The following is a 21,531-nucleotide window of genomic DNA, read 5'->3' as shown; positions in this document are numbered from 1 at the left end:
TTTCTTGGGAAACTTATATTCAAAATAGCTATGTTATGCCTCTTCACCTAATGATGGAGATGCTTTAGCAAGTCCAGAACGATTGTAGTATCAAATATTACTATAGGGATCTTACTTTGGTTAAGGGTAGTTCTGTTGTAGCATATTATTGAATTATTCATCATTTAACAGGTTGCAGTGTTAAAGGTGATTTTCTGTTGTTATTGGCTCGACTTGAGAATAATCCAGGCTGAAAATGGATGAAGGAGAATAAATTATGGGAGTTTGTGGCCAAAGTGCTTGTGTCTGTATTAAAGCTGGTGCAGCTCCTGCCTAGGTGCTGTGCTCCTTCCCTTTGTTAAGGGACAGAACTATTCTGGGGGTGAAAGGAGAGGAAGGGAAACTTAGGTATTTACTTAAGTAAATTAACTACTGCAACTTGGGCTTGCTTTCAAAGGCAAATCTAACGAAAGGCATCAGAAAACTGAAGAATGTGGCTGCAGCCTGACAAAGGGACTAACAAATAATACCCTAAAATGTCACTCTGTAATCAGGTGAGTAAATATTAAAAGCTGTATGTGTATAGTTTAAAAGTGGTTATATGCTGCAGAAATCACGATTAAAAAGTAGATGTTATATTTTTCTCTCAGCTCCAGCCTCTGGAATGCAGCTTGTGACTGAGGAGTGAAGTGTTCCCTGCCACTTCTTACTCAGCAAATCTCTGGCTCCCACTCTTCTGGTCTGCACTGGGGGTGTGGGGCAGGGCAGGGCTGCTTTTTCTCATTTAACGTGTGTGATCAAAAGCTTAGTTATTTCTAAACTGAGTGATTTAAAATATATGTGACTGCTGGGATTACTTCATACAGAAGGCACGTGTGAGTTAGGGGAGTCTCCATGTTCTGCCTGTTTGTCTCCCTGCTATTCTGAGAAGAGAGGGATATTCTGACTTCCAGCTTCCTATGAACAGTACCTTGGCGTGTAGGAGGATGGTTTTGCACTAGTTGCATTAACAAAAAGGTTGCAATGACTCCTTTGCACACAATTTGTGTCAAGAGGATGCTTCCAGGGAACTTCCTTGGGTCTTGGTAGTATCAAAATAATCAAAAACCAGAAGCAGAACTAAAATGGGTCACACTTCCCTCTCTTGAATTGGTTTACGTTGGTTTACATCTGGCCATAGCACCCATCTGTGTATTTGAATCCTTGAGAATTTACAGTGTGTTTGGGGCCAAAATATGAGTTTGGCAGAGAGAGACTAGTTCTGGGAACCTCTCTGGTAGAAGTTTTGCTTGATTTAGCCTTTTTCTGGCTGTGTTTTGGAAGCTAGCTGGATTCCCAAAATGTTGCAACAACCAGTGGGAGGTGTCATGCTTCTAGGGATGCTCAGAAAGGCTTACTTTGAAATAGGTTTGGGCAGTCTTCAGAGGAAAGGCGTTCACACAAAGTCTTGGCTCTTGCAAGGTGGCATGGAGATTAACAGGAAGTTTTATTCTTTTCTTTTTTCTGTCTTTCCCACCGCTTAGAAGTATTAGGATAAATAAGTGGAAAGAAATAGCACTGCCAGAAGCCATCCAATGCATTGAATCCTGAGGTGTAATCATTCCTGCTGAAACTTGTCAGCTGATGCAGTGCTCCCTGGTATGCAGGCAACATTGCAGGCAGCAGTATTTCAATAGCCATTGCATCTGTATTCCAGCCAGAGGATTAGGGCTATTCCTGTTCACGAATACAGGTGTTGTGGCAACCTTGAGGCAGGGGCTTTTACTGTTGTTAAGAGTGGTAATTACTTTGATTTTTAAAGCATGCCCAAATCATAAATCAAACATTGCTGGCGTTTTGTGGCAGGAGACAAGTTTTAAATAGGATAAATGGGTTTTGAGCATGTTGTGTAGGTCATCGTAACCTCAAGTAATGAATCTGGATTAACAACCTTTATGGAAGTAATTACTGTAATATAGATAGTCTACATAGGTTTAATGCCTGGGTTACATAGGTTAAACAATCAAAGTCTATATGCCTGTCCATCTTGTTGCCTTTGGCTTTGGAAAGAGCTCTGAGCTATTTCAAAATAGGAGGTTAGAGATGAAACAGAGATCAAGGGACGTGAGAAAGAAAGATCTAAAGAAAACATGAGGGCAGTAAGAACAAATGGCAGCGAGAGGAGTGCAGGAAAGAAGCACAGTGATGCTCAGGAGAAGGGCCTGAGCAGGCTCGGCTCTGCTGGCATGCCACGCTCCGGGTCATGGTAACCTGCCCACTTTCTAACACACGTTATCCATCACCTCCTTAAACACTTGACTTTAAAAAGTGCTATTGAAAAAAGGCTGTGAATGAATGGTTGTAAAATCACCCACTTCAAAGCCCTCCTGGTATTACTCGCTCTTGTAGCATCCCATCCCACGAAGCCCAGGGACAGAGGTGACCTGTTGTGATGCTGTGGGTGGCAGCAAGGATGGGGCAGCAGCTCAGCGATGCTCACAGCTCAATGCGCTCCTGTTGGCTTTGGGTGTGATGGGAGGATCTGGTTGTTTGCTCCTGCATACCAGGGAGTGGGGATGGGATGTTGTCTGTGGGCCAAAGCACGTCGGCCCACACAAGGCTGGCAGCACTCACTTATTTGTTCTGTCTCTGTCTGGGGGAAAGAAAATCACACCGTACTTGTCATAGTGGGGGAAACAATGTACTGCCCTTTAGCCATAGTAATTTCCATTACAGCAATCTGGGAGAGTAGAAGTCATCTGTACCAGCTTTCCTTTGGGCACTAAGTGCTGACACCAATCCAGGAGCACTTGTGGGAAGCTCTGTTGCACGCACGATACAGAGTGCAAAGCCAACAAGATGGAAAAGAAGATGTGCATCTGACTGAGAGCAACTCGAGGGTGATTTATTCCACTGTTTTGTGGGAAAATCTTACCTTTCCTGAACAGGCGTAAGAAATGATTGTTATTGCTTCTGCATGTCTCAGAAAGCATCTTAATGCCTTTAATTTCTCAGACAAACTCAATTCACCGCCTGAAGGACGAAATCCTTAATGAGCTCATTTAATTAAAAAGATGAATGGGGAAAAGCAGAGCAAATAAGATATAATTATTTTGTTTTAATGTATATACAGTGAAATAATCATGTTGCACGTTGGGCATAGATTAAGGGAATAAGAGGCTTAACAACTTAACATTTTCAAAAATGTTTCATCATGAAAAATTGCACTAAAAGTCCACGTTGGGAGTTGGCTCTTTCATGGGCTCTTCAGAATTACATGTTCATGCAGTAATATAGTGCTGTATGTTTCCCTTCACTCCAAATGTTGTCACTGTGATTGCAGATGAGTTGCATTAGACGTTTGTGCATAAAGTACAGCCCTTGGAAGAAAAAAAATAAAAGTGAAAGCACCAAGAAATGACATCCAGCCACTTGAAAACGTCGCTTTGGGCCGTGCCATCGCTCCCGCTGCATTTTTCAAGTATTCTCATGGACAGGAAGAGGCTGCTGATAGTAATAAAAAAAAGGTAGGTGCTGAACCTGAGAAGATTAATGATTCTGCTCTGCCTACTGGTTTAACATATGGCGTGGAGAGCAAATGGGACGTGGTGACAGACTTGTGTGCTCCATAATGAATGGCTGTGTCCAGGGGGTAGAACACAGCAACCTCATGGCAATAGCATCAGTGAAACTCGAGCATCTGGCAGCAGAGGGTGCCTGAGCATGACTGAGGGCAGTGTGATGGATGTGCCATGCATGAGGCAGAGCTTACAGCCTAGCAAGCTGCGTTTGTGTGATGGAGGTGGATGCAGCTCCTGCTCTGGGTCAGGCTGTAGCCTCACCAGTCCTGAGTTTTTTTTATTTTGTTTGTGATTCATTTTGAAGTCTATTGGAAGCATTGTGAGGGTCAGAGATTTTCTCCAGGTGGAAGGGGGGAAATGCAGATGTGCACCCTGAAATTATCCGAGCCTTTGAGTTACAGTATGCAATGTCAGCATCTTGGTACCCTTCTTTTAGAGATTTAATGGCTGAGAGTTGAGTCTTGTTCATGAGGAGAGGGTTGTGGAGAAGACTACATGAGCTGAGAGGCAGTTCTTACATATTTCAGTACTTGACTGCAAAGCAGATAACCAGCACCTTCAGCAAATGGTCCCACCACTTCAGGGGAGTTGGTTCAGGAGTGCCAGATGCCTCTTAATCTTCCTTGTCAACGTCTGCATAAATTTTGGTATACTTTGGAAGCAGACATAAGAACTGCTTTTCAATTTTCTCTTTCTACTCTATACAGCTTAACGTTCTGTTAGTACGTAGCACTGATAAGGACAAAAGCAGCACTGATGAAGCAGGGTTTGTCTCTGGTTGCTTGTACATTGAGGTCTGATGGGCTCCAGTGCCTGGGGTCACAGATGGTTCCCCAGAGCCTCTGCTTGGTCTTGCTCTGGGGGATGTGGAAAAGTCCTCTGCTCCTTGGCATCGAGGGGAATCACCTCAAGACTGATGGTGATTGATTTCTTGAGTGTAACCTGGGTTGTACCTGGTTTCTAATGAAAGATTGTACTTGTGATGAATTCTTGGTGAAGAAATTTGGTTTCTTAATGAAGAACTTAAGTCAACTGTCTTAATTTTTCCACTGATAAACTAGAATTCCCATGGATTGTCATTTAAGTGATTTGAACATTGCAGAAATCTTTCTGTGACAAATATCATTGGTGTTTTTAGGAGGCTTCAGTACCCGTCATTAGCTCCTGTGACCTCTCCAAGCCTGCACTCTGTTTGCTCCCTAATCATACCAAGGGAGACTTTGGCAATCCAAGCCCCTCCAGGCAGTAGAGCTGGTTCCCATTTTTTTCTAACATGCAGTTTAAGATTGGTCCAAACTGTCTTATTGTTCAGGGGGACCTTGGGGGTCCTTGCTGAAAACACTCGTCAGTAAAAATCCCCCTTCAGACAGCAGCACATGCTCCTGCCTGCTCAGCTCCAGCTGCTTAGGTAACTTGGTTTAGATAACAATCAGAGCCAACTCTTTGCCAGCATATTAACTAGACAACTTACTACACTGCTAAATATTTACAGTGTATTTACACCTGGATTTTAGCAGTGAATCTTCTCACACTCTTCGGATAGGGAGAAAAGTTGCAAAGTAATGGGAAAAAAAACCCCTGCAAAATCCCTAAAAAATCAGTTTTAACTAACACAAACTCCTTTGATGTTGAGATATGGTCTTTGTGAGGATATCACTGTTGTAAGATTTAACTGGCAGGTGAGCAGGTGACCAAGTTCTGGGTTATCTGCTGGCTCTAGAAAGAGGAGACAAGACTCTGCCTCAGCAGCTTCAATGACATGCATTTTCTAGAAAGATTAATTTGCTTTTTTTGTAAAAGCAACAATCATAGAATCATTGAGGCCAGAAAAGACCACTAAGGTCATCAAGTCCAACCCCAGCCCATCCCCATTATGCCCACTAACCACTTCCCTCAGTGCCACATCTCCACGGTTCTTCCCTGGTCAGTCTGTGCCAACCACTCATTCTGAGAATAAATGTTTCTTGGTATCCAACCTGAGACTCTGGACCCAATCTGATGTCTCGATGTCTTTCTTGCAGTGAGGGGCCTAAAACTGAACACAGGACCTGGGGTTTGATCTCACCAGAGCTGAGTACAGAGGGATGATCACCATCCTGGTCCTGCTAGCTACACTATTTCTGATATAAGCCAGGTTGCCATTGGCCTTTTTAGCCATGCTGCTAGCTCATGTTCAGCTAGCACTATCCCTTTCATATGTATTTTTGGGACTGGTTGTGTGTCCAGCTGCTGATATTAGAGTCAGACCATCACTAGTTAATTTTCCCTGTCTTAATATCTATAAGATGTAGGGTGCAATAAGCAAGTCTGGGCTGCTTTTTTGAAAAGTTGGTGCTTGTTCACTCAGTGAACATAAATCTACTGATAAAAGCAGCAGGAGCCAATTTGAATGAGCTGTGGAGGTGGCTTGCAATCAGGTAAGCCGTACACACTGTCCCAACTTAAAACTTTAATTAAGCTTCAACAGACATTACCTCTGTGAATTTTCTGTCTGCACTAAGAAAAGAAGTGCCACCCATGTAACCTACTTGCAGCCACCCAACCTTCCCTCTTGTAGATGAATTCAGCGAGCTGAGGCAACAAATATTCCCACCCTGAATTAATGTTTACTGCCAGAAACTCTTAGAATGGGACTCACAGGATGTTCTGATTAAAATCTGGATCCTTGCAAACAATGGCGTCCAAGGCAAAAAAATAAAATAAAATTACAGGGCTTGAATTTGCAAATGAAATCATATTTCATATTCAGTTCAGAAGATATTGTGCAATCTTCCCAGGATGCACAGATGAAGCCATGCAGATGGCTGTCCAGAGCCTTGCCAGGGCTCCTTGATCATTAATCTTAACCACAAAGTATTTTACTTGGAGGTAACCAAGCCCCAAGACCAGCAAGCCTCTTCTTTGTGGTCATGTAATGTTTACCTGAGAAACACAAGAGGTTTGAAACTCCTTAGTTCCTCCGTACAATTTAGCTCTTGGTTCATAATGTCTGAATAGATAACATAGATATGAATTTAACCAAACCAAATCAACATCTGACCCAAATGAACCAACCACCATGATGTGAGGAATTAGGAACTTAACTCACATTAAGATGGAGGCAGCTCCCTCCTTTTTCTCACCTAATCCTTTCTTGACAGCAGGCTCCTGGTTTCCTTCTTTGTGCCCATAACACCCCTCAGGTTGTATGTAGCTGGTGTAGAAATCCCCACCAAAGAAGATTAATTAGAAGTGTCTAATTTTAGTTGTGATTTGCCAATGTCTTCATTTAAGTACCTGTGGATTGATTTATTTTTTTTTATTTTTTGCCTTGAAACTATTTTTTGCTTCTTATACAGTGGCTGCCTGGTCATGTTACATAATTAGACAAAACATAACTTCATTTTCTCTTGAGTCTTTGTCAGATCAAGATTTTTTATCTTGTATCTTCTTTCTTGCCCTTACAAGATACCCATCTTTGAAGGCTCTTTTACATTTTTGAGTGAGAGTTATCCTTTGCACAGGACTTTGGTGTGAGTTTGGTCATTAATAGATACATTTCTTGTAGGTTTGTACATGTAGCCTCTTACTGAGAGGCAATTAGGCACTGTGACTGAGTTTCTCTCAAGAACATGATATTGCCATTATAGTTCCCTGGTTACCTATTGCTGACTTTTGTTCTTTCCATAGGCCTTATCTTATCCAGAAATACCCTTTCTATCAATTCTGAAGAGATTCACAGAAATATGAATGTTAGCCTCTTAATATTTCATGATTTTACATCAGCTGCCACGCAGAGGGGCTTGCACAATGACAGAGTTTATGCAGACAGAAGGGCAAGTTGTTCTGCAGCTAAGCAGGAGATGCTATAGTTGTGTTGCAATCTGCCATCTGTCATGAATAAATAGCTGAAAAGACAGCTAGGCTGGGAATTACAGTGTGATCGTGCCGTTGCAATGCCTGGCATCCTCTTCCTGCAGAAACACCTCTTGGCTGCAATAAGGTAGCACTGTGGTCGTCAGAAAGCGATGGGTGTCTGTGAAAGTGACCACGTGGTGGTCAGCGAGAGCTGGTTGGCCACCCAAGTGCTAATCTTCAGCTGTCAAGATTCAGGAAAGATCCACTGTTCTCCTGTAAGGAGCTGAGGGTGGGATTTACTTTCTTTTGAAGACTTCGAGCCCCAGGCAGACCAGGGGATGATCTGACCATGATACAGGCTTTAGAGCATCTTGGAGCCTGCTATTTTCCACCAAAGCACGCTGTGTGCTCCTTTTGCTTGCTCTTCTACAACATTCATTAATTAAATCTAAGATCTACATAAATTAAAGGTCCGTACCTGCCAAAAATTTCAAATAAGTTAAGATGACTTGGGAACCTACAATTCAGAGAGGCAAGTTCCCAGTTCCTGCCTGTGAGTCCCACGGGATGCTGATCTTCACGTTGAGGCATGTGACTGCTTCTCAGGTTTGGCTGTATGAGATGTACCTGAGCTCACACAAAACATGAGAGCTGGAACTGAGTGCACTTCTTCAAAGTCCCTTGCTAATGCTGCCACTACTGCTCTGTTCTCGCCTCCGGTGTAGCAATAACATTGTGTTTTTTTAGCAGTTAGTCTTGCCTGTGTTTGCAAGCTTGAAGCCAGAAGAAAGCAGTCCATTTAAATGGAAAGGTTCAATCAAAAAACCCTCTGCTAATTCCTGCTGTTTCACAAGCTGCTGAAGAATTTAGGGAGACAATAATTCATGCTGTGGTAGACATGTAAAATAGCACAATTAAATGCATTGTGTGTTTTTTAACCTTTCTCTTGGAAAATTGCAAGAAGTTGGAAGGATGTGGAAGGGAGAAATGAATAAGAGGTGATCTTTGCCTCAGAACAATTTTATTCTTTTAATGGCAGGTATTAGACATCATATATATGTGGGAGCACGCGCACCTTTTTCTTTTTGTTTCCCTTGGCTCTGTTGAGAGGGGAGACCACTTCTCAAAGAGTGAATGGGGAAGTTATTCTCCAGTGTTCATTGATCAGGACTATTGCAGCTTTTGCTAGCTGGAAATTGAACTCAGGAAAGTACAAGGAGGGGAGCATGCTTCTGTAGACCATAAGAGATGAAATGGCACCTTTCCAGAGGCACGCATTTGCCACCCCTCTCCATTTGGTAAGGTCATCTTCTAAAGAAAGTTGTGGCCACCTCCTGGCCATGTGGGCTGAGGCAGAAATCTGCACTGTTGTTTGTACAGAATGCAAATGACCCTAGCTCAGGAGGACAGGGGTGATTACAGAAAGTGAGCCAGGCTGGCACAGACTGTTTGTGCACTCATGGTGTGGGTAAGATGTTTGTGGGAGGTGAGGAACTGGTGGCTGTCCTTAGGACTGGGTCCATGTGAAATTGTCTTCAGCCAAGTTTCTCTCTCATACATCCCAGTATTGCATTTATGCCATACAGGAATGAGACTCTGACTTAAATTCTATCACTTGTGATTTTCCATAAATCCATAGATATTACATCTACTGCAGATCCATAAGTAGTGCAATGTGATCTGCTAGCATGGGCATAGAATCATAGACTCAGAGCATCGTCTGAGTTGGAAGGAACCCTTGAAGGCCACCTTGTCCAACTCCCTGGTAGTGAACAGGGACACCTACAGCTCCATCAGGCGCTCAGAGCCCTGTCCAACCTGACCTTGGGAGTGTCCTGGGATGGGAAATCCCCACCACCTCTCCTAGGAACCTGTGCCAGTGCCTCACCACACTTACTGTAAAAACCCTTTTCGTTATATCCAGTCTAAATCCCCCCACTTTCGGTTCAAAACCATTTCTCCTTGTTCTATCGCAACAGACCCTGCTAATGAGTTCGTCTCCTTCTTTCTTATAGCCCCTTTAGATACTGAAAGATCAGGTCCTTTTTGTGGAGCCAACTGATTTGCACATGGCTCAAACATATTTACTGCTCCTGAAGATGTCAGGAGAGGAAACCTACTCTGCTGCCAGTGCAACCAAACCATGCCCAACCCATGAAACCATGACCCCGACCCATGCCCCCAAGTCAGCCCTGGGACAGCTGCTGTGAGGTTTTGAACAGACCAGCCCCAGCAGAGGAAAAATTTTTAGCCAGCCACAGCTGCCCCAGTAAGTCTGTTTGAAGGTTATATCCGAAGGTCTGCTGGTGCACTTTAGTTATTCAGCTAATTGGGAGATGAGTTAATTTTTTGTCATGTTGTGCGAGGTAGTCAGTGGGTTTGGGGTCCTCCAAGTCCGATACTGGTTGGTTTGTCATGCACCTGGAGCAGCCAATAGCCCTTTGTTTCCTTTCTGTTTTTGCTCTCCACTGGCAGAGAGGTTAACATTATTTATTCTTTCCATAAAGAAAAAGCAATATCAAGTGTTCTAAAAGCTGTGACCTAAAGGCTTTCATTATGTTGTGCAGTCAAGGGCAAGGCTTGTATTCAGAGCTGTGGAGAGGCAGATGCCTATGTGGATCAACATAATAAGAATTATTCAGCTGAAAGAAAAAAAAAGAAAAAGGAAAAAAGAGAGAAATCTGGAGGCCAGATATGACAGGTATAAAGAGATGGTTGTGTTCAGTGTTGTAAAGACCACATTATCACCCTGGCAAAGGGCAGCTGAGTGAGATTTCTGTCCCACCAGCATCTGCTGACGTTGCTGGCTTTTCCTGGAAATTATGGGGCAATTACAATGCCTTGTTGACCTCAGGAGTGTTTATAAGGGAACAAGAGGATAAGCATGAGGAGGTCAGGGCACAATGTGATGGCAGCAGAACATTACCCACAGGCAGAGGCTCTGGAATGTCTCTAGGACAGAAAAATTGATTTTTCCTATTGTGAAAAGCCCTCCCAGCCTGGGAGTAGTGTGGCCAATCCCACAGCAAATCTTGGACCCATGCAAAATACATGAGTAGGTTGAACTAGGGTGGGTGGGAGAGAACCCAGTCCCTGTTCTCACCCCTCAGTGCTTGAAGCTGGGTGCTGCCAACTCCCCTTTCCCCTACAGGACGTGTGATCTGCACTCTGCAGCAGTGCAGATGGGCTGAGCTGCAGAAGGTAGCAGAGTGCTTCTCCAGATTTGCTCTCCAGTGCCTTAGCTTCTGAGGCTAATGAAGCTTTGAGGGATAATGTGAATTGCTGCATAAATTGATATCCTTTGCTAATTGCATCAGCATTTTGCTTTGATGAAAGCCTGGTAAAAGGTGCCAAGAAACTAATAACATACAACATCAATTGCTATTTAAAAAAAAAAAAGAAGCAGTCGCTGATTGATTGAATGTAGGATGATTCACGGAGCTGTGAGTCAGCTCACCGGGAGATGTTTGTTAAGGGTTCAGTGGAAGGCTTGATTTTAACATGGTAAAGGACTGTAGTTTAAGAAAAACATTCCTAAACATTGCTAGAACATCATTCAGACTATGAGATGAAGGTCACCTTGCTCTGCTTGCCAGGACGCAGCTCACCACCAGCCACAAGTAGCTGGAGTCCTCTTGAGTGTTTTCCTTGATTGCAGGCCAGTCACCTTATCCGAGTAGCACAAAGCCACTGGAGGTGTGAAAGCTGGGAGCTGGTTTTGCTCTTGCCACCCCTTCACGTCTTTTTTAATCACTGTGCTGTCTGATCCTCACTCTGCCTTCCACACTGAGTTAATTTAGTTAAATGAGCGCAAGCCACAAGGCACTGAAAGAGTGACTTACTTTAATTAATCTTAAACCAATTCTGAATCAAATCCAAAAACTGGGAACAAGTCACCAAATGCAAAATGTGTCTGTATGGGAATATCCCTGTCTAACTAACTGGGCTTTATGATGTGGTTTTGTTTTAAATGACACAACTTTATGTGGATCTTAAGCATCTTTTTAAATGTGACTTTAAAACTTTACAAACGAAGAAAACAGGAGTTGAGAGCAAAACATCAAGTGAGGGTAATCCAGGGTATAACTTTCATTGATGGTTGGTTTAGTCATCGGGTTTCTCTGCTGCTCTCTCTGCCCCTGCAGGCCAGTGCACTGTAGAGCTGTGCAGGGGAGGTGTATGGGAGCTAAGATCTGGCTTTCAGCTGCTCTTCTCCTCCTTGTGTCTGGAAAGCAGAGAGCTTCCTCTTGTTTTTAAAGCAGCATGATGGAGGTGATGGCATTGTACACACATGTGCAGACAGAATTCAGCCCAGCTGAGGAAGTGATACAGATATAAGTACATAACATAACGCGTAACATATTTACTGATGCAGTGTAGATGTTTTCTTGCCACAAAGGTGCAATTCCCAAATTCCCTCTCATCTAATTAGTTATACAGATCTTACTGATTTTTACTTTCTTTAAATCTCACTCAGGGAATGTATGTATGTGCTGATGAGAGTTCATAACAGCATAGTTCATACCTCTTCCGTTGCTTCCTTCATCTTCTAGCTTATGCCTGAACACTTGGTGTTACCCATTATGTGGAGATCGACGTGTCAGAATGAGGCAGATTTATAGAGAACACATTTCCCTTTCTGAGTTGGAAAAAAAAAAAAGATATTTTCCCCTAGTTAATCAAAGGAATTCAAAGGGAGTTTAAATCTTTCAATTTTCTTTAGCTCACGGAGAAGATGAAAAATGTTTGACCTCCAGGAAACCAACTAAATTCATATGGTGGCTCTGTTGATAAATAAAATGTCCAACCAGGCAGAATATTGATTACTTGGATACTGTATGCTGAATCACAAATAGGACCATCCAAAGCAAAAGCAAGAAAGTATCACAAAATACATCAGGACATCTAAGGTGTTAGGCTTAATGCAAACAGACAAATTAAATAAGCAATATTAAACTAACAAGGCTGAGAAATAGCAAGATGCCATTGCTCCACTGCATTATTTATGGCAGCCGTGGTGTCTCTGCACCAGTTACCTCCACAGCATCCACTGGTCACATTGGCACTGGCTCTGGGGAAGCCAAAGTGTCCAAGGGACTGAGGCTCTCAGGGAAAGTTGGACTCACAGATTCTTTATCTTCCTGGCACTGAGATTTTGAGGGCGGATCAACTGGAGAAAGAAATGCCCATTTGTTATCATTGCAGCTGTGTTGTGGTTTGTTATTTATTTGGAGTGCTGATTGTGAATAAGATTTCCTAATGCGTTGCTGAGGTGATCATCTTCTGGAGTTTCCAGTGTTGCCCTGAGGCAGAGGTTAGCTCAACAACAGCCACTCTCACCCAGCAGTGTGATCAGCATATAGGAGAGCACTGAATCATTAAAGTCAGAAGAGACCACTACAGACATCTAATCCAGCTGTCAGCCTGCTCCTACCATCACCACTGACCACGTCCCTCAGTGCCACATATCCACAGATCTTGAATACTTCCAAGGGACGTTTACTCCCCCACATCCCTGGGCAGCTGTGCCACTGCATCACCGCTCTTTCAACTCTCAAGGAGTTGTATCCTCTTACCCAGGAACGAGGTATGTGAGTATAGGACCACCTACCCTTTCTGCCAGGTGAGTTAGGGTGATGTGAGCAGGATGGGGTGGGAAGCAAGGAAAGAGGAGAAAAGTAGAGGAAATGAGACATGAAAGTCTTTGACCTAGATAGAGCTGCACTTCTTTTTGTCTTGATTATAGAAGTGAGATCTGGCCAGTTCCACTGAGTATTGAGTGTGTTTTACTGTCAGAGAGAACTGAAGATATTTTGTCAGAAGAGGTGATTTTAAATTTAAATTAATTTCTTAATCCTAGAAGGTTACTTACTTCCTAAGGAAAACTGAAATTAAAGATAACCTGAATCAACTCTACAATCAATAGTGCATTACAAAGTGACAGTTACAGACAAACTTGCATGAAGGAAATTAAAATAAGCGACCTTTGCTCTTCATATATTTGTGCAAGATGTACTGATAAAATGCATAATCTGTTTCATCCTTTTCTCTACAGAAACTGCACGAGGCGCAATTAATTCCAAGTTCAGCAGCACTGCTGGAAGAAGTGATCATAAACCAGACCCAAGATGAACAACTTGCATAGTAATATTTTGAAGCTGAGATCGTTTTTGGACTTGTCACCTTTGGATGAAGTTCTGAGCCACTCTTATTTCCTCTTGTATTAAATACGTTATGTGTCCTGAAACCAAACTGAAAATAACCCTAGTCTCAAAGGTAAGGTCTGTTTTGTTTCACTTTTCTTGGAAGACAGTGACTATAGATTGAAAGAAGTCATGCTGTTGGAGGCACAGAATGAGGCACAGGCATCCCCAGTTGTTATTGCTGTGGGAGGGTACACCTTTAGTTCTGGGAGAAGAAATGACATAAATGGGGTGGGCAGAGGGGAGGTCACTGCCTTTCCTGGTAAGGGCTGACTTGAGCAATTCTGAAGGAAATGTAAACGAGGCCCTCTTGGAAAATTTATGCCATTCAGGGCTTATCCGAAGTCAAGCAGCCTCACACTGATCTGACAAATTACAGCATGATCTAGGAGATGAGTTGTTGGCTTCAGGGCCTCTTGAAGGACTTCTATGTTGCTGGGAGTTTGGGTAATTAAGGAGGTGAGAATGCACAAGCATCTTGTTGGGCCTGCAATCCCACCTCTGCGCAGGACCTACATGACTTCACGCTTGTGAGGTGTGTGAGACAAAGTGGAGCTTTCTGGGATTGTGCACACACTTCCTATTCCTTTTCCTCCACATTACGACTGGTGTGGTGGTTCATCTCCTCTCCACCTCTTCCCTTGACTGCTTCTCTCCTGAGAGATGCAGCTCGCTGTCAGCTGCTTCACTCCAGCAGAATTACTGAGTGGAGGGGAATAATTTGAAAGCTAGCGAGGTTGGAGAATTAAATAGTACTCTGGTAAACATATTAAAAAAAAGTAATTTTAGCTTCATGTCTAGCTGGGGAAATTGAATTGTCAAGAAATAAAACTATCCTTTGTCCATTGAGAAACAAATTAAAGTTGTATCCTTGTGTGCAGATAGGGTTCTCTCACAGATGGCACACACAAAAGCAGGAGTCCAGGCCACTTTTTCCTCTATCTAAGCAAAGTGTTCAGTATGGTAGGTGTTTTGTTGTTGTTGTTATTAATAAGTGATTATTTTCCTGTGTTCTTAACTTTACTAGCTGGGTAAGGACTAGAAAGCAAATAAAATCGTGGTGACATCTAGTGGCTGCAGGGAATTCACAGTGGCGTAAGGGGTGAGAATGTGATGGCTCTGGACATTTAAGCATGCTGTGCACAAAGCCAGGACATTAAAATGGAGCAAACAATGAATTAAAACTGTATAGGATGTAATTATGTGACCAGACCCATAATTTAATTCAAGCATGTTTACAAAAACTCTCTAAAACACAAGTAATGATTGCAACCAGAACAAGCAAAAGCAAATTAATTTTCGGAAAGGCGTTTTGGTTTATGATGAAACATGGAGGAGTTTGCCAGGCAGGTCTTATGGCCGGGGGAGAAAGTGGGGCTTTGAGACAGAGTCTTTCTGGCTGCCACTGTATTCAGTATTCATTTGACTGAGATGAGCTATTTCAGTCCCTCAGGGCTCGGATCCTTGGTGGCTTCCAAAGGGCCTTGGTTGGGTGAGCTGTGCAGAGGCGTCAGAGCTGTAAGCTGGGCTCTGTTGTGTCTCCTTGATGGAAGGAGTCCACCACTGAAGTCCAGTTTTTAACACAGCGTGGTGGGCAAGGGAAGCAGTAGCTCCTTGAAAGCCTCAGGGCTTGTCGGCGTGAGCAACTTTCCTAGCATTTCTCCTGTAGTCAGAGGATAAGTGAATTAAAATAAATCCAATTATGGCTGTGTTTTCTCTGACGGAGTGCATCCACACGGGCTCGCCATCTGCTTTAACTAATCTGTGCTATGAATTCATAGCACTGTATTGTTTAAGTTAGTCTTCTGGGGTACTGCTGGGTAAACAGCAATTAAATCTGCTTTAAAAATATGATTTAAGCTAATGCCTATGTAAGTGTGTTTCACATAGCTTCAGTCTGCTTTCGAGTTGTGTTCCATGTAATATTAACTTGGTTTTTTCAACTGGTAAAAAGAAATGAGTGTAAGCTCTTAATATGCAGTCTCTCGCTTAGTATTGATCATTATGTTGGGTTGTATTGAAAGGGTTCCTGATTGACTCAAATTACACAGAAGTAAGCCAGCAGCCTGACAAGAGGTTTTATGAGTCGGGAGCTGCCCATGTTTAATGGGGTTTAAAGTTGTTCCCCCTTTAATTGAGTCTCTCCAACACTTTTTGAGTATGCACAGTCAGATTCCTAGATAATTTATAACCCTTCAAAACAAGTAAGAAAATTCATACAATTCCTTAAGAAGAGTTTGAGTACCTTGAGGAGAGTCTGCTATAAATACAAAACCTGATCCAGGATGTCATTTTCATTACTTAGCCACTTCAGCCTTTTGGTTGCTCTATCATTCCTCGCCATTTTTATCAATTATCTTGATGAAAGCCTCTCCAGCACTGTTCCTGGCACAGAAAACCCCGAGGGAGAGCTGGTGTGATAGAATCATTAAGGTTGGAAAAGACCACTATGATCATGTAGTCCAACCATCAACCTATCCCCACTGTGCCCACCAATGCACTGTATTAACAAGTGTAAACAAGGGATGGGGTTAGTGTTAGGCTGTTGGCCCAAAACACCTCAAAACCTCTCCTCCTGCCCCAAGCAATGGTATGAATGCATTAGTTTTAACCCAGAACTAGTAAGCCTGCAGTTAGCACAGAGCTGCTTCTGCCTACCTGCTGCTCCCCTATAACCCAGGCATGGTTGTATGGGCAGTTTCCATTCATTTCCAGGATTAGCAGCATAGCCCTAACGTTTTTTCTAAATTCAGTGGCAACACTTTCAAAACTCTTTGGCTCCTGATTTGTATGTTATTCTCACTCATTAGGCAAAATACGGTGCATCGTATTGGGATAGAATTGGAGTGGATTGTTTCCAGAGAGAGCACTCAGTCATTTCAAATAATCAACAGAATTCAAAGGAAATGTAGGAGGTTTTATGCTGTGGCTGGCAGAGAAGATGAAAAGAGCCTGACCTCAGGGGAATCAACAAAGCTCCTCTGGTGGCTACACAGAAAAATAAAGTACTTGTGCAGAAGCATCGTTGCTCATTTAAGCTCTTTATGATGAATCCCAAATAGAAAAGCTCGTCAAAAGTGAGACAGTGCTGATGGCAGAATGTAATGCATTCGAGCACCCAAGATGTTGTGTTAATGTTGGGCAGGTGAAAGAGACAGCAACAAAAGCCAGAATGCTGTTCTGTGCTGCTCTGCCCAGTGTTTGTTCCCTCCAGTGTTTTCAGCTGTGGCAGCGATTCCTCTTCCAGAAGGATCTGATTTCCCCAATACTTTTCCCCAACTTTTGTTCATTCATTTGCAAGAGAGAAAACCGAAATCTCCTTTTCCCTAGCTGTGGAGTTCTCCTGGGACACGGATGCCCGAACCCTCATCTCCCTTCTTCTTGCTCACCAAAAGATGCCAGCAAAGAGCTTTGCTTTCTCAGCTCAGCCACCAGCTCTGCATCAGGAACCTTCCTGTTGAGTTCTGGACAACGGATTTCTCGTGGAAGTCCTTCTTTCAGCACATTCCCCAATGGGACGTGGAGTATGGGGTGAGTGCATCCTCCTGCTGACCGGGGTTGCATCAGCAGACAGAGACATAGGGTCACTGTGTGGGTACTCCCATGCATTTCAGTGTTTGTTTTTTTTTCCAGTTTAAAATACCCCATGTATGTCTATGCAGGCGTGTGGCCTATACTATTTAAATTATATATGGCAAAAGATGTGTACCACACAGAATTCACAGGAGTAAAGACGCAGGGAAATTGAGAGCGCGTGCTTGAGCTGACTTGGAAGAAATACACCCCCTAAAAATCTTTATGGGTAACAGAAAGATGCTTCTGTAGACATTTCTGGGCTCCGAACTCCTGTGTGATTAACTGCAGCACTGGGGGAACGCAGGCAATGCCCGGGGCAAGGTGTGTGCTGTGTCCTCACCGCAGGACACCCAAGCAGGGCAGCAGCTGGCTGTTGGGCTCATCACTAATGCATTCTGCACAAAGAGCTGTAAGAGAGCTGAGCATGGGGAATCACACCGGTTCGGTAAGGCTGGAGACAGTAAAATTACAGTGACATCTAGTGATCATAAATATTTCACAAAGGTGCCACGAGCGAAAGAAATTAAACATTTATCGCCAGGGAGCGTTTTGAACGCGTAGCACACAAAATCAGATCGTTAACCAAGGGCGGGGAACGAGGCGGGATACAAATGGGGCGGATGATGGGAATTAAAGCGCTGAGGGGATGCTGCAGTGCTGGCTGCCAGCACTGGGGAGGCTGCGGGTGGGTTCTGAGGGGCTCGAGGCTGTGTCTGTATTTCTCACTGCTTGTGCAGAGTTTGCTGGTGGTACCAAATTGCAGCGTTCGTCTAAAAGCAGCTCGATGTTTTTGCGGCTGGGAATAGGACTAATATAGGGTGTGTAGCTTCCTACTGCACACGCCGGTCTCTGCAGGGAGGAAAGCAAAATGAAAGCTGCTCAGTGATGGGGGCACACAGCTCTCCCAAGCACTGCCCCAAGGCTGAAGGGATGGCACGAGAAGAGCAGCAACAGGGCATCAGTGTAGGCACGGCTGGGGTTGCAGCGTGGGTCACTGCAGGCACTGGGGCTGCGTTTTGCCTTGCATGTAGGATTGGGAGGTGTTTTGTGCAAGTTTGTCATTGCAGCTGAATTAGGTGGAGCTGTTGACTCCGTGTGAAGTGATGGAAAGCGATGGCGGGGTTAACAGGAGCAGCATCCTGGAGCGGTAACTGATGCACTTAGCACATTGATTTTTGTGGTTTTCAACCGGGTAGCTTTGTGGTCTCGTAAACATGAGGTCGAATTTTCTTACAATGAAACATTCACGAGAGCCTTTGATAAATGTACAGAGGAAGCTCCATCCAACGGCCGGGGCCTTCCCATGAGTCCCCAGCAGGTGGACAGCGTGAGGCTCTCGGTGACTGCCAGAAAGCAGAATCATTCCCACAGATCTCAGGTACATGAGGGAGAGACAAATTCCCAGATGGGATGCTTTGACCGCCACTGAGCACTGCACCAGGATTGGGTTATTATAACTGGCAGCCACACTAACCACGGGGTTGCTGTGATTTTTCTGGAGGGAAGAAATGACTCGAGCTTCTGCGTGGCAGTAAAGCTCAGCGATACTATACTGTCTAGAAAATTATTAGTTAAGCTGACAAAAGCAGGGGTTAGTTAAGAATAATGGCAGAGCAGGCTAAACCTAACAAAAGAACATGTGAGGAGTGGTGGTTGCTCATGGGTGCCTTGTGCTTCCGTGGGCAGAGAAGTGGCCTCTGGACACTTCTCAATGACTGTTCATTACTACAGCTCCTGCTTTGGAAAGGCTGGTGACAATCTTCCAGCATGACAGCACCCTCAGCATCTGCCTGGGAGGAAATACTGACCTGGATTGTAGCATTAATTTGTGACAGTGTGATGAGGCAGCATGGAAATCAGCTGCCTTTTACCTTATGGGCTGGCAGTGTACAGGACTGGTGCTGCCAGGTTCATCACTCCACACAGTAAATGGCGTTCAGCAGTTCAGGTGGTTAAGGATCTAACTGGGAAAATGATGCTGCTGTGGGTCAGGGGCTGGAGCTGGTGCTGCAGAGAGGGCAGGATTTGGCTCTTTGCAGGGAAAGAGATGAGGGAACTGAGAATGTGTTTCAGAGGATGCAATGGAGAGCAATGCAGGGAGCAGCCCCTGGTACCCGCTCTCCCATGGAGCAGCGTGTGCTGCACACCTCTCACTCTGTCCACATCTGTGTTGTCCATGCTGGCCCAGTCCCTGGTGCCACCTTGATATGACATCTATGTCCCCCAGTACTGCTCCCGAGAGCAGCGGGGAGGAGAGGCAAGAGTTGCAGGTTGCCACAGTAACCCCTGCTCCATCACCTTTTGCTTTTGCACCAGGAAAAATCCACCTCACTGCAAAAGCACCCAGCTCCACGTGGATGATTTACACCGATCGTGTTTGCGGTGGGGCTGTCCAACACCAGCAGAAGAGCCCTGCAGGACCAGCTTCATGCTTCTGAATCTCCACCAATTCCAGATCTCCTTGGTGCAGCCAAACCACCTCGGGTGAGTCTGGGGGGAGCACTGCAAACTCAGAGCATCTCTGCTGTCTTTTCCCTGCTCCTGATTCAGCAACACAGAGGACAGTGGTGTCATCCCAAACGTGTGAGACTTCTGTGATGCATGATAGTGAATTATAATGAATGTGTTTTCTGAAGCTGCAGGTTTTTGCCGTCACTGTACCTCTCTGTTTCCTACTCTTCACAGAGATAAAAGGTTTCCCTCCCACCTATCTCTCCAAAAGCTAAAATATCTGGGCAGCAAGAATGACAGAACTCATGTAATTGTTCCTCATGTTGTGTGTTTCCAGGCTGACTGCCTGAAATAGGGTTGAGTGTAGTTCCCCCTGAACTCAACAAGAGCCTTCTCACTGAAACAACAGCTTTGTTTTGGAGGAGCAGGCTGAAAGCCAGGTGGGGATTTCATTTTTCACAGCTAATATATGTGTGTGTGTGTGTGTGTATATGTATTTTCCTGTAATACAAATTAGATCACTATATGGAAAACATATGAATTTAATCCAGTATATTTCTGTTTAGGCAAACTAAAGACTATTTCCCTTTGAGAGGCTCTTTATGTTGCTTTATATCCCACTCACTGAAGTGTTTTTTCCCCACAGTATTTCTTCAGGTAAATGCCTCTCCTTCCATCAGTGCACCTGCGGATTAGCTGTGAGTAATTTGCTCTTGAAATATTTTGCAAAATTATTCTTTGCATATGGTAAACAGGTTTGAATACCCAGGCTGATAATGACAGAGGGTGATAATGACAGAGCTCGTTGCCTTGCAGACCCTCTTTGTGCAGGTAGGTCACACCTGAACAGCTGGATTGCATGCGGAGGTCACGGGCTATTTTCTATACTCATTTGGCAACAGCACAGAGTTTTTCCAATTGATCAGTGATTTAATTTTAAAGGATTGTCTTCTGGTTTTTGAATTAAGGCCAGGTTAGCATCTTTAGTGTCAGAAGACACCTTTTTTATCCATGCAAAAACCGTTGCCCTGCTATTGCTGAGCAGCTACCAATGATGGTGAAATGGAGTTAAATTGGAGAGAATCATAAATGGGTCCTTCAGGGATGAGTAATGCCCCATAGACCACCTCTTTTGCTCATGGGCTCTGCTGTGGATGCCCGTTTTCCCCACTGCAACTCCACCAGAGGAGCAGGTGAGGAAACATGCCATGTGGCTCTGACAGTGTGACTGACAGCTCTCATTAGAAAATGTGAAATGAAAGTGGCTCAGGGTCCAGCCCGCCTCGCCGAGGCCCATTACACATTACACTGTCACACTTCCCTTCAGCAATTACAGCTTTACATGACGGCATTTATTAACTGCTTAATCTTGGGAGTATATCTGCACAAAAAAGCTAGGGGAATGGAATATATCCAGCATCTAGGTGGGATGTTGATATGAAGAGAGAAAGATTAACGCCCTGGGTCTCCAAAGATGCTCTGGGGGCACATTGTGTATTGATTTTGGAAGGCACTGGAATTTTTTTTTTGAGGCAATGGACACAACGGTCAGCTGAAGAGAGAGGGAGGGAGGGAGGGAACTTGTGTGCTTCTTGCAGAGTTGGGATTTGAAACTGACATCTCAGCACTAGGTATCTGAGCTATGGCAGGCTGTTAGGAGGCCCCCCAAGATCCCAGTGGTTTGGACAGGGGAGAAATTTTCCCATTTGGCTGGCAGTGGTTAGGGGATAGATCCCAACAGGAGGGTTTGCTGCAGATGGGAATGTCCTGACCAGGGACAGAGATGGTTTCAGATCCTGTTTCTGGTCAGATACATTTCTTCTTTGAAATAGCTTTCATGTGATTTTACTTCCCAATGGTAAGGAGAATTTTGGGCAGTGCTTTTGTAGGCTGTGGTGAGGGAGAAGCTAGTGTTGAGGATACAA

General features: G+C 44.2%; 1 long non-coding RNA gene across 1 annotated transcript in view; it reads right to left on the bottom strand.

Moving 5' to 3' along the window:
• Nucleotides 1-3,033: 3,033 nt before the first annotated feature.
• LOC136046530 (uncharacterized) overlaps nt 3,034-21,531 on the bottom strand; it is a 26,684-nt gene continuing 8,186 nt past the window's right edge. The window contains exon 3 of the long non-coding RNA XR_010621990.1: nt 3,034-3,338. This is a non-coding gene — a long non-coding RNA (uncharacterized LOC136046530). The remainder of the gene's footprint in view (nt 3,339-21,531) is intronic.

Source organism: Cyrtonyx montezumae, unplaced genomic scaffold (genome assembly GCF_038088225.1).
Source record: "Cyrtonyx montezumae isolate F1298 unplaced genomic scaffold, pur_monq_1.0 scaffold_17, whole genome shotgun sequence".
Classification (NCBI taxonomy): Eukaryota; Metazoa; Chordata; class Aves; order Galliformes; family Odontophoridae; genus Cyrtonyx; species Cyrtonyx montezumae.
The sequence above is the reverse complement of the archived record's forward strand: the minus strand, read 5'-3'. Positions and strand labels throughout refer to the sequence as shown.